Raw genomic sequence first — 13,427 nt, 5'->3', positions numbered from 1 at the left:
CTGTCCGCAACCTGCTATCCTAACAGCAATCCACACTTGCCAGCCCAACCACCATTGTCTTGCTAGCCCCCATTTTTCTGCTAGCGTAGCCACAGCCATTATGTTAGTGGCCAATGGCTCACTGGTTACAGCTGACGGCCAACTAGCCACAGCTGATGGCCATCCAATCATATTCGATGGCCATTTACTACCTGAGCCAGCACCTTTCTACGTGAGGCCAAGAGCCTGGAAACTGCTTTCTGGGGCTCTGTCCCCATATATAGCTCCCCCCACCCACTGCCCTGTACTCTCTTCCCCAGCTTCAGCCTCTGAATCTATTTCCTTGAAGCCCTGTTCCCTTTCAACTATGTTTTGTTTTGGCTTTTTCCCTCTTCAGGTGAAATGGGAAAGCTGGAGTGGAGGAGTTCCCTTCCATCAGCTGGGCTAAGGATCGAACAAAGTCCTTTCCCCACGAGAGTAGTCCTTCATTATGGTGAAAACTGTTGGTTTATGTCACAATAATTACTCTGTGCCAGAGCCACAGGGATCTTTCTTGGATCTTCACAGTGAGGACCTAGTGGAGGGACTAAAATCAAAGCCCACGAAAACGTGGGTACCCTCCTAAAATCGCAACCCCAGGAGTGTATCACTCTTACTTTAGTCCAGGCTCAGCTTCCAGCCTTTTACCAAAATTACTGTTTCCTTTTTCTTACCAGTTTATGGCTCCAGCAGCTTTCATTCCAGTCAGCAAGTCTCACCTGTGTGTCTCTCTGGATGAACCTGTCTCTTCAAGTTTCTGGTTTGCAATGAGCCCTGTGAACATCAGTTCTCTGAGGAGTTGAAAATAAGCATAACTTCAGTTTGTCCAATTTTTATTCTTGGAAGGACAGCAGTGGTAATTTCCAAGTTATTTACATGTCAAAGCTGAAACCAGAAACTCAAGTTATTTCAGATTATATGTTTCTAAACTTCTGGGTATATGTAACAGTCAAATTCAAGATTTAAAAATATTACACTGGAACTAACTATCTTGTCATTTAATTATATTTGAAAACATAAAAATTATTTTTAAAAAGCTATCAGTTTTAACATTAGTTGAAGTTTGGTGTTTAATTTTTGTCAATTTTTGTTGTTGATGCAATGAAAATTGTTTTTAGTTTTTTATTAAAAAATTGGTTTTCAATTAATAAATATACCAAACCTAATCATTGTCATATCATGAAATCTTTTTCAGATGTAACATTATTTATACTCCTATTAATCAAGAGTAATGTTTGTTCTTATTTTATTGTTAGTTTATTTTGGGTATTAATATATTTATTTAAATAACTCATGATATCTGAAAAATTTGATTAAGTTCAGCATTTAACTTTATATTTATGAAATGATTCTGGTTTCTTAAACTAAAATATTTTGAAATCACATTTAGTGTCACAATCTCAGGATTATTTTGATTATTGAAGCTTCTCTGGAATAAAGGGAAATTATTGTTGCTATTGGGGTTCAGAACACGCTACCCCCAAAGTATGGCACTTTGGCACATTGAATGTTTTAAGCTGAAGGAATTTGATAAACAGTAGGTGTGGGAAGGACTCTCCACCCTTTTTCCCTGAAGCAGGTCATAAGACATCATGTGAGGGGTGACCCCCACCATACACGGAGGAAAGAAGCATCCTTATCTCTGAAAGTAAATGAACAGGTTTTGCTAAGGGTCCCCCCGTTTACCACACTTAGCTCGTACCCTTTTTGTCCTGTCAGATTTTTCCATGGTTTGTCACTGTTCATCAAACCTAGCATAAAAACACTCAGGTTTAACTGCTTCTTTGGCTTTTCACTTTCTTCAGACGACTCTTATTTCTCATAAACCTTATAGTACATAAAGATTTGTGCTTTCCTCTTGTTAATCTGTCTATTGTTACAGAGATCCAGCCAAGAACCTAGAAGGATAACAGGAAAAATAAATTTTCCTTCCCTACATAACAAATAAAAAAGTTTTATTTTTGTTTTTTATTTTTGGTTTGTATGAGGTGGTCACTTACAGATGTTGTAACAAATCATCAACATTATCCAAGTTTAAATGAACACTATTTTGGCATATTATACTGAAGGGTTCCTCATTGGAGTCGCTCTATGATAATTTGGTATCTTGTCTCATATTCCAGACCAGTTGTGGGTCAGCATTGGCACCCTTTTTCTAAAGCTATAGTTTCAAACAGCCAACCTGGGAAGCAGAGTGCCTCTGTATGACTCAGTCACCTTGGTGGTTTCTTGAATTGTTCTATTAGTACAGACTTAAATAGGAATACATTTAAATGGGTCTGTATTCTCAGTGGAGTTAAACTAAAACCATGTCCATAGCTTACAGCCTTCTGTGCAGGGGGCTTACCCCACTGAGTGGGATTTGCCTTAGTGGGTTCTTGTGCCTGTTGAGATGACCCTTTGTTTGTGCTGCTTGTGGGGCCAACTGGGCAGTGCTCTGTGTCGTCTGAACCAGCCTCCAAGTATGTTTGTTCTGGGGCCTCTTGGTAGGGGCTCCAGTTCAAGCCCAGGTCACCCACTGTCTGTGACTGGCTGGAGACCACCTGATAGAAGCTACAAAGTGATCCGCAGTTATTTGCTGCCTGTGCTAACCCTGGAGCTGTGTGGGAGTGGCCATGCTGTGGACCAAGGATGTCTGATACCAGTACTGGGCCTGGGGTAGTTTAGTAAAATGCTAGGACAGCCCGAGGCCTGCTGCCACATGTCAGCTTCCTTAAGGTTCAACCACTGATAAAGCCTCCTGCAATACACAAGTTGGGTGAGGCAGGGTTTCAGGGGATCAGTAGAGTAGGAAGAGTGTGGTCAACTGGTCAACTCTTGTTTGCTGCCAGTGCTGAGCTTGGAGCTACTCAGCAGAAGGCTGAGAGCACACCAAGGCCAGCTGCTGCCTGCCTGGGGCCCATAGGCTCTGACTGTTTTCTAAGAAATAGTGCAATTCAGGTGGAGCTAGCTGCTAGGGGAGAAAGTGCCTCTGGTGTTGGGCGAGTTAGGTAAGGCAGGGTCTCAGTGAGTCAGCAGGGTGGAGCAGCTGAGCTCACCAGACCAATCAGATTCAGATTTGTCCTGTGGGAGTGGGTTCAACACAGTAAAGATGGTGCCCACCTGCCAGCTGCACGGGAGAAGGACCCCAACACAAGGAAAATGGCGACTGTCCTCCGGCCCTTGCTATGAAACCACCTACCTCAGCCTGCCCTCCCTCCCCTATGTATGTCTCTGACAACCCCCAAGTTACTGTCCCTCCTCTGGAGCCCAAGGTGAGTGCCTGTGAACAAGTGAGTGTGTGTGGGGGCCATTTAAGAGGACACCTGGGTTTCTTGCAGCCTTCCATCCCACCTGGATGGTTGGAAGAATCCCCACTGCAAGATGTTGTGGGGGCTCCTCTTGCCAGCACCAGTACTCTGGGGGGAGGGAGACTGGTTTGCAGCTGGGGTCCCTCACTCCTTTGGGGGGAAATCTCTGAGTGTGAGGGATCCCTCCCAGTTCTCAACTGCCACAGGAAGTTTTGGGGCCAGCCCATTTTACCTCTCCACCCCTCCTACCAGTCTCAATGTGGCTTCTTTATATCCTTACTTATAAAACTTCTGTTCAGCTAGACTTAAGATGATTCTCCAGGTTGATTGTTCTATAATTTAGTTGTAATTTTAATGTGTTCATGAAAGGAAGCAGGCACAGTGTTTATTTATTCTGCCATCTTGGATGTGCTCAAAAAGTAGTATATTATTGAGGGTGGGGAAAAAGAGGTAGGAAAAGGACAGAGATGGATATAAAGTATGTCTATTTAAATTAAATTGCATGTCCATACAGTGCATAGAGTATTATATAAAAATCAGGTTTTTCAGGTCTTTATTTCTTCCATAAAATAGTAGGTAACTTTTCCTAGATAGTTACTGTTAATATACTGAGTCCAAAAATTTAGCTTCTTGCCCTGTCTTACATTTCTTTGACTTAATATTGGTTTCAGGCTGAATCTGCAGTCCCTATTTCATGATAACACTGAATAACTGCTTTGTGAAATTTGAAAATATTTTGGAGTACCTGTGTACAGAACTGCCAAATTATTGATGACTATTTTTGTTACTTCAAATATATATGACATTTGTGTAAGAAAACACATATTTTCATGATAAGAACTTGAAAAGGGAAAAACATTCTCTTTAAATAAAAATAATCGCTAATTTAATCATTGAGTGTAAGACCCTTGTTAGATGATTTGAGAAATTGTATAGTTATAGCTACTATACACAAATGTAGTTAGCTTCTAGTTCACATTTTTTGGGTTGTTTGGGTAGTTGTCTAAGTTTTAAAATTATCATTGCAGATTTGATTTTGATGTATCCTTTTGGAAAATGTACATTTTTGAGGCCAATAAAGAAATGCAACAGTTATTTACCCTTCCCTCAGCAGAAATATGTTTTCCAGCAAGCTATGAGTTCAAACTGCTCTTTCCTTTTTAAAGCCACAAAATACTGATTGGATTAAAAACCGGTGGAAATGTTTCAAAACCAGGTTATTTACAATGGTAAACTTTTTTCTTTATTTGGTAAGGATGTATGTAATTGATGATAAGGATAATGGTAAGGATAAAGTAATTAATATCATAATACTTTCAAAAAGAGAAGGAGGACAGGACTATATCCAGCATCTTTTATTGCAGCAAGAAAATAGGAGCAATCTTTGGAGCATTGGGAGGTGCACCTGGGAACATATTTTTAAAACAAAAAATCAAAATTTTTGTGGCATATTAAAAGTAAAATCTTAATAACAAAAATCATTTGAAAGCCCTTTTAGTTATGTAAATATGATATATAATTATCTACATAATATCTTTTTATGTTGTACAGGCATTTCAAATTTAGCACTCCCTGAATAAAATTCTTAGTTTTTCTCCCAAACCTATCTCCAATATTTTTTCATATTAATAAATGGTAGCACTAGTTACCCTTATTCTTACTGACTTTTAAAAGCATTTTATTAACCCTTTGCATGTATATGTAACAAACAAATCCCCAGAGTTTTTGTCAGTGTTTCAATTGTGTTTGTAGTATTTCTGACACGCTAAGGTCGCTAGGTTTTATGTCATCAAATCTGTCAATACTTTTCTCTCTGATATATGTTATTAGTGTCATATTTAGAAAAGCTGTCTCTAACCAAGAGACATTGTCTGCATTATTTTAGATTTCAGTTTGAAGATCTGAATCGATACCATGGACATTTTTTGACTTGGTCAATACTTGATTCACATCCTTATTTGGGGTCTTCTTAGAATTCAAGACTGAATTATCCAGAAATATTATTACAGAGTGGGGATGAGGTGAAGGTAGTGATGATGGTAGTGGAAGTGGTCGCTGTGTTGTGTTGATGGAGCAGAGGATGGTGATGATGTGGTGTTAGCTATAGTTGTGGTGGATGGAGATGGACATAGCAGCAGTGATGATAGCCTTTTTATACAGATCAAAGAAATGACCTGTTTCATACCTATGCTACCTGATCTTTTAGTCCTTCTGAAAATATATTTAGCATCATCAAACACAATATAATTAAATTCTACTGTGTTATGAGCTAAATTGTGTATCCCCAAAATTCACATGGAAAAGTCTTAATTCCCAGTATCTTAGAATAGGACTATATTTGGAGATAGGGTCTTAAGGAGATAATTAAGGTTAAATGGGGGCATTAGGGTGGACTGTAATCTAATATGATTAATGTACTTATAAGAAGAGGAGATTAGGACACAGATATACAAAGAGGGAAGACCATAGGAAGACACAGAGAAAAAAGGCTCATCTACAAGCCACGGAGAAAAACCTCAGAAGAAACCAACCCTGCTGTTACCTTGATATGAAATTTCTACTCTCTAGAATTGTGAGAAAATAAATTTCTATTGTTTAAGCTTCCCAATCTATGGATAATTGTTATGGCATCCTTAGCAAACTGACACACACTGTATAGATAGGCCAAAAAAAAAATAGTTTGAGTGATTTTTTTATATGTTTTTTCCTCAATAGTTTTCATAGAGCTCTCATGGTATAAGCATCTCCCCCATCAAGTTGTGATCTAATGTTTGAATATACATGTTTTTATTATAATATGATCCTAAACTTAAACAAACTGTTATTTTTTCCTTAAAGAACAAAAATCTGGTCCAAGGCTAAAGGAAAACTGACTACATTGGACTCTATAAATAGTAGATTATATTCTAATGTGGCTTAGAAATACCATGGACTATATTTTATAGGCAATTTAATGGATTTTCATGTTGACTCTATGAAATTTTTCACATCATGAGTTTACTCTAGAACCAAGCCCTCACCTAAAATTCAACTCAGCTGTAAATCACAAAAGAAAAGTCTTAGTTTGAAGCAGACATAAAAAGAATTCATACTTACAAGATAAGTTAGGAGCCATTTTTTTTCGGTAAAACATTGAGTTTATCTGGAATATTAAAAAACGATGGCTTTTACAAAATAATTGTAACTTACCAACGTGTTTTGGGGAATACATCAATTAGGCAACATGCCATTTATCTTTATTGTGATCGCTAGTTTTTTGAAGAATACAAGTAACAACACAACACTAATATACCATTTGAATATTGTGTCTCCACCTACAATGATGTGTCTACAAAATCAGTTTTCTATAGCATGTGTGGAATAACTCTATCACTATTAGAGTATTGCTGCGTTATCCAATCCCAGGGTCTCCACTCATTTACTCTGGGGTTCCGCAGGCCCTGACCATTTAATCTGTTCAATTTATAGACACTTGTTTCAGATTAGACTGTATAAGCACTTCATTTTTCTTAAGAAAATGAACTTATTTCAAAACCAGTCTTTGTGTGGGCAGAGGGCTGTGAAAGAGCCTTGTAAGCAGTAAAATATCTCACAACACCAGAAAAAATACTCATGACTTTTTAAAAGGATACTTGCTATTAAAACAAAAAAAACAAACAAAAACAACCTCAATCATCAGAGAGGAAGAAGAGATGGCAGTTTATTTGATACTGATAGTTTAATTTCTTCTGAAAAAATGTCCCTAATTAAAAATATATATAAAAGGAATTGTATTTAAATATTGTTAGCACATTACTTTCATTATTCTTATGCCACTCATTATATACTTCAAAGTGAAGTTCATAACCATAATTACTTTCTACCCTCTCCTCTCCACTGCACTGTTCTGTTCCCACATGTGAACAGAATTTTTCAAATCAAGTTGGCATTCTTGCTTTCCTAGAACAGCAGTAACAGAAATGTCTGGGAGAAAATGTTTCTGTGGACAAGCATAAGTCATAGTATTTCTCATACCGTATTTTTTATAATGAAGCTCTTTGTAATTTCTGTAGACTTCATTTATTTTTCTAATTACAATGTCAACACTGAAGCAAAACTGATATATTCGAAGTAAATTTTTTAGGTTGAATCCTAGGAAAGTGAATTGTAAGACACACTTCATATATTTTTTTCAACAAGGAATCTATTTCATTGAATAACCTTTAAAATAAAAACATGCATGAGAATGTACACTAGGACTTTGATTTCACATTGGAGAGGCAGAGGCAGAGGAAGCTGAAAAAGAGATGCAGGCTTGACTAGGGAGGTGGGAGATTGGAATCTTGTCATTCCTGAAGAGAGAGGAAGAGCGTTCACAGAAGGAAGTTAGCAACCATGTCAGATGAGTCTAAGAGTTTTGAAAAGCAGTGACCGAAAAACACCATTGATTGCAACAAAAAAATTGGTATCGTCAGTGAAAGCAGTTTTAGGCAGGTCTGCAGGGAGCAACTGGAACTCAGCCAAGAGTCGAGGGTGAACAGAATGTTAGAAAGTAGAAAAATCTAGTATAGAGAAGTGTGTAGAGAACTTTCAAGAAGTTGGGCGGGGAAGGCAAGAGACAGGAGGAAGGAGCAGACTGGACAATTGGAGCTGGGGTGGATATTACAAAATTATCAAACATAGGAAACATTAGACAATTTAAGTACTTAAAAGAAGATAGGAAAAGACTGAAGACTCAAGTAGGAATTAGGAAAACTTGCAGCACAGAGACCCTTAAGTGGCAGGAGTGGATGGGATCAGATTGGATTCATTTTGATAGGAGGAGGAACTCTACATTGCTGTGATAGACTTGAGAAAGGATTAATGGGCGATAAAAATAAAATTCGAGTAGATCTCCAGTATCTCTTAATATATTAGGACTGCACATTTGTACACATTGCTATTTGCTGTTTCTGAAATTCCCAACTTCCTCCCTTATGTACACATATACTCCTAGTCGTACCTCCAGCCGTAGTAGCTCAAATGTCATTGCTAGAAGGCCTTCCTTGGCATGTGCAATCTGCTTCAGAAGTTTCCTCTCGTGCTGTCAGATGCTCCCTGTGCATTGCTCTGTGCATTCTTTGTCCTAGAATAGACATTTGCTTGTCAGGTTCCTCCTTCAGATTGAAAAAAAAAAAAAAACCCACCACATCTTACTTGCCTTTGTGTCTCTAGCCTAATGTATGTGAAGAGCTTTGTCTCTATTTGTTAAATCAAGGATCACTTCTGCTTAATTGAAATGAATTGTCATAGGCATACCTCCTCTGAACACTGTGATTGGCAGGGTGTTGGGATACTAGGTAATCTCCCTGTCCTCTCCTGCTGTTAATCTCCGCTCCTGGCTTGACTCACTTTTAATCATCTTCGTCTCGCAGCTGTTATTCTTTCTGAACTTGGCTTCACTCCAGGCTCCATGAACGTGGCTTCACCCACCCTCTTTCCTCATTACAAAAAGCCACACTAAGTAATGGCTTTTTCAATAATGTTAGGCCTTCATGGAAAAATACAGAAATGTGCAAAACAGGAATCAATGCAAAGCAGGATATTAAAAATGGTGATCAAAAACCAGTGTGAAATCTCATTTACCATCAATCCCTACCCCAGGGAAATTCTCACTGGATCTCTTTCTCATGAGAACATAGCCTACCATCCTTTGCAGGAGCTGCCCAATCCTTCTCTCCCCATGCTTTCCTCCTTTTCTCCCCATGCCACAGCACTCACTCCTCCCTACAAGGACTATGGTAAGCAGAGTAATGGTCCCTCCAAGATGCCCATGCCTTAATCTTCAGAACCTGTTACTCTGTTATGTCAAGTGGCAAAGACGAATTCAGGTTGCAAATCAGCTGACATTAACACAGGGAGAGTAGCCTGGATTATCCAGGTGGATCCAATGTAAGCATGGAGCCTTTAAAGTGAAGAGAGAGACAGCAAGGACAGTAAGACTCCACTAGCCTTTGACAGCCTTGAAGATGGAAAGGGCCACGGCCAAGAAATGCTGGTGGCTTCTGGAAGCAGGAAAAGGACAATGCATTCTCCCATGAGCCTCCTGACATCTTGATTTTAATCCCCTGAGACCCGTGTTGGCTTTCTAACTTACACAACTACAAGATATTAATAAATATGGGTTGCTTGAAGCCAATAAGTTTTTCATAATTTGCTATAACAGCAAATAGAACACAAATACAAGGACAAACATAGCAAAGCCAAATTCATTCTGCTGTGAAATATCTCCATTTTCTTGACTCAAAATCTGCCCCAGCCCAAATTTTGGGGTTTTCCTTTGCCAAATTAGTAAGAATACTAACCAACCTTATCCAACAGCAATCTATCCCTAAGATAAATGGAAAAGAGCCCTCTCGTCTCAAGCCCTTTTGTATTTAGGACATTTTTCATTTCTATCATAAATTGTCGTAGGCATACCTCTTCTGAACACTGGGGTTGGCAGGGCGTGGGGAATGGTAGGTAAGCAATGATTCGAGAAATAATATTATCCCTCTTCCAGGAAGACAATAAAATACGTTTGTGTATTTTACATTGAGAATTTTAAACAGGAATGTGTAAATTATGTGCCTGTTAAAGGGATGGGAGAAGAAAAGTTTGAGGAATAGAAATTTTTAAAAATGTTGATTTGCCAAACTCTTCCAATTTGACTCTTACAACTCAATATTAAATAGCTAATATTGAAAAGACAACAGTTTAGTGGTTACCAGAGGATAAGGGGGGGAGGGGAAATGGTAGAAGATGGTAAAGGGGTCAAGTATATGGTGATGGAAGGAGAATTGACCCTGGGTGGTGAGCACACATGTGATATATAGATGATGTAATACGGAATTGTACACTTGAAGCCTATGTAACTTTACTAACCATTGTCTCCTCAATAAACTTTAATTAAAAAAAAAGGACAGTGTATTCCATTTACTGAAATCAAACAAAAACATCATACAACTCAACCCTTTCAATTATTCAAATAGAGCTTCCTGAATGTGAATAAAGTTCTAAGGCAATCCTCAAACTTTTATGTATAAACAAATTACATGGAGATCTTGTTAAAATGAAGATTCTAATACAGTAGGTTTGGGTGGAGGCTGATATTCTGAGATTTCGATTTTCTTATATGCTCCAAGGTGAGGCTGATACTCTTGGTCCCTGGACAACATTTTAATAGCAAAGTCATAGGGGACGCTCAGGGTCATCGTAGAACCTAATGCTCAAATTCTATGCTTTTTATAAATGAAACATATCAAATTATATACTTGTTATAACTCAGTTTATGCAGCAAAAAGAAAAATTTTTGAAATCATTATTTGCAATTGAAAATCATTTTATGACAAGACCTTATGATTATAAATTTCACTTGCAATTGCTCATCGTATCATTTAAACATACTGTTTCAATGACCCCATAATCGTGATGAACTTTGTGTTCCCTCCCCAAGTGTGTACATTGAATGTATGTGTCCAAGCAGGTTTCTGCTGGCTTATGGTAAGAGCTTTTTCATCTATATACCAAGAAAAGGTAGAATTAAGAGGTCAGCTACCGTTAGCCAGCTCCCTTTCCCACCGCTGTCATTGCCTGAGAGAAGTCGAGTCTCCAGGCGAAGCTTTGCGTTTGGCTAGGCTATAGGGACGTTCCACATATTGCAGGAAAAACAGTGTAACAAATCTGATACTTATTGTTATCTAGTCTTAAAACATATCAATAGCCCCTTGACAACACCTACACAATCCGTCCACGCTCTGTCTCCTGCCCAGCTCTCTAGTTTCATCTTGTACCAGTCCAACTCCCTCCCACCTCGGGCCTATCTTCACATCCTTCTCTCCCCATAAATGCAACTCTCCAAAATGCCTCACTTATTTAATTCCTGATCATTTTTTCCAGTTTCAACTCATAAGTCACCTCCTTGTCAAGGCCTTCTTTGACTCCTCAGATTAAATCATGTGTCCTTGTCACACTCTCAAAGCTTCTTTAATACACCAATCACAGTTCACAATTAAATGTTTAGGTTCTTATCTGAACACACTTTTTGTCCCATAACTTCGATGGAGGCAGGGTCTACATTTGTTTCCCCGTCTTCACTGCTGTACCCATATTGTGTAGCACAGGAGAAAGCATTTGATAAATATTGATGAAGGAATGAATTCAAGATTTGCTTTTTTAATGGGCAGCCCATTAAAAAAGCAAATCTTGAATTCATTCCTTCATCAATATTTATGCTTAGACCACTAACATTAGAACCAAGGATATATTTTCTAATAGAAAATTGGCTGGCTGGGAAATGAAATTTTTCAACAAACTTTCTAGTTCGTTGATGAATGATAATGTGTTAGGCTGATCAATTCTCATCTATATGATCTATTCACTTGTGCATTTTTCCTTCATCACCAGGAAGTACGCCAGGTGTTGGGAGCAGAGATGTGAACCTCGCTGGCTCATCTCCCTGGGCACCTCAGCCTAGCACAGAGCGCCTGCTGACAGCAATGCTCAAGCCAACTGACAGAGGTTTGTGCACAGTTTTCCTTTATGTCTAAGCCTATAATTACAATGGAAAATATGCAGTCAGGGCATGGTTAGAACCTGATTCACGTCATTTCTAAGATGAAGACCTGTGTGGACTGCCTGCTCCACATTTTAAACAATAGAATGACTAAATGTCATGCCGCTGTAATGAAGCAAGACACAGCCTTTTGCCACCTCCTCCTCTCAATTAAGTGTTATTTGCAAATTCAACAATGACCAGAATCTGTTATGTAAATGCTTAATGAAAAATAATACCTACACACTTCAGAACACTAAAGCAATAACATTTCCATTGTAATTGGATTTGAATACATGGCAGACATTTTGATGTTTTCCCCAAACTCACAAAACAGAATGCTACCTATAAATAGTTTTTCTTAACTTTAAAAGGAATAAAAATTGGAACATCAAAAAAACTGATGACTTCCATTTCAATTTTAAAGAAATTCTTTGTTAATGTACAGTCAAGAGGCAGTTTATGAGACTTCAGGTTTTCACCAAAAGTAATAGCTCCTAGTCAGAAGAAGAAAAATCATACTGATTTTGAAGAATTATTCATGCAACCGATATTTATTGAGTTTTGCAATTATGGCTGTTGCGTCCTGCACAACACAAGCAGTGGGGAAAGCGAGGGAGGCGGCAAGGGCTAAGTTCTATTAGAGAAATAAAGAGACCAGAGACACTGGATGCAAAGAAACCACAGAGGACCAAGGGACTCACAGCCTCAAGGGACTGGAGCCCCGAATCGGGTCGTCGTGGGTATTTATTGTTTTTTTTACAATAGGCATCACATGATTCTGGGCAGGGTCTGTAAGACTCTCACACCACTGATACAATTAGCATATTTCCAATACCCAATCATATTGTCCCAAAGCAACCTGTGCATGCTGTCCCCACATGATCAAGGTGCGGTGTGTACAACCCCTGGGGGAGTAAGTTTCTCAGAACAATTATCTCATGAGCTAAGCGGGAAGCGAGATAAGTTCGCTTAGTTAACGTTCCTTAGCACAATAGGGTGCTGGACATCAGAAGCATGCGTCAGCAGCTTCTAGAAAGCATTGGAGGAGGGGCATCCCTCCTAGTTTCACATTAACTCATGGGGGTCCCTGGGGTCCCGTCTGGCTTAAGTCGTCCCTCCCTTGAGGAAACTTACTCGTCTTTGACCTCAGACCCAGCATACTAGGACCAAGAGAGGAAACCTATAAAACTCAACCCCTAAGAGGGACAACCCCGCAACCCTCTTTCCCTTAAGGAAAGGATGGTAGGGACAAACGGTTAGGGTGCTGTGTGACAACAATAGCAAGCATCCTCTTAGGGACAAATGCCCTTATAGTCATGGAGATTATGTTTTCATTGAGGGAAACTAACAAGATAATGAGAGTGATAAATATTACAAAGGCAATACAAGCGTGTATTGAGACAGGGAGTTACAGGAAAAGCTGCTCTGGAAAGGAAACATTTGGACTGATAACTGAATGTTGGGAAGAAGAACACTGTGCAAAGAGCTGGAGGTAGAGCAGAGGTGACAGACTACAAAAGAGTCCAAGCAGAGACCGTGTAGACATATCAGAAGAACAGAAAGAG

General features: G+C 38.9%; 1 pseudogene; it reads right to left on the bottom strand.

Annotated features, from left to right (window-relative positions):
• The window catches only part of LOC109456492 (small ribosomal subunit protein uS2), a 141,717-nt pseudogene that overhangs the window by 24,935 nt on the left and 103,355 nt on the right, over positions 1–13,427 (bottom strand).

This window comes from Rhinolophus sinicus, linkage group LG01 (genome assembly GCF_036562045.2).
Source record: "Rhinolophus sinicus isolate RSC01 linkage group LG01, ASM3656204v1, whole genome shotgun sequence".
NCBI lineage: Eukaryota > Metazoa > Chordata > Mammalia > Chiroptera > Rhinolophidae > Rhinolophus > Rhinolophus sinicus.
This window is presented reverse-complemented; position numbering and strand designations above follow the sequence as displayed.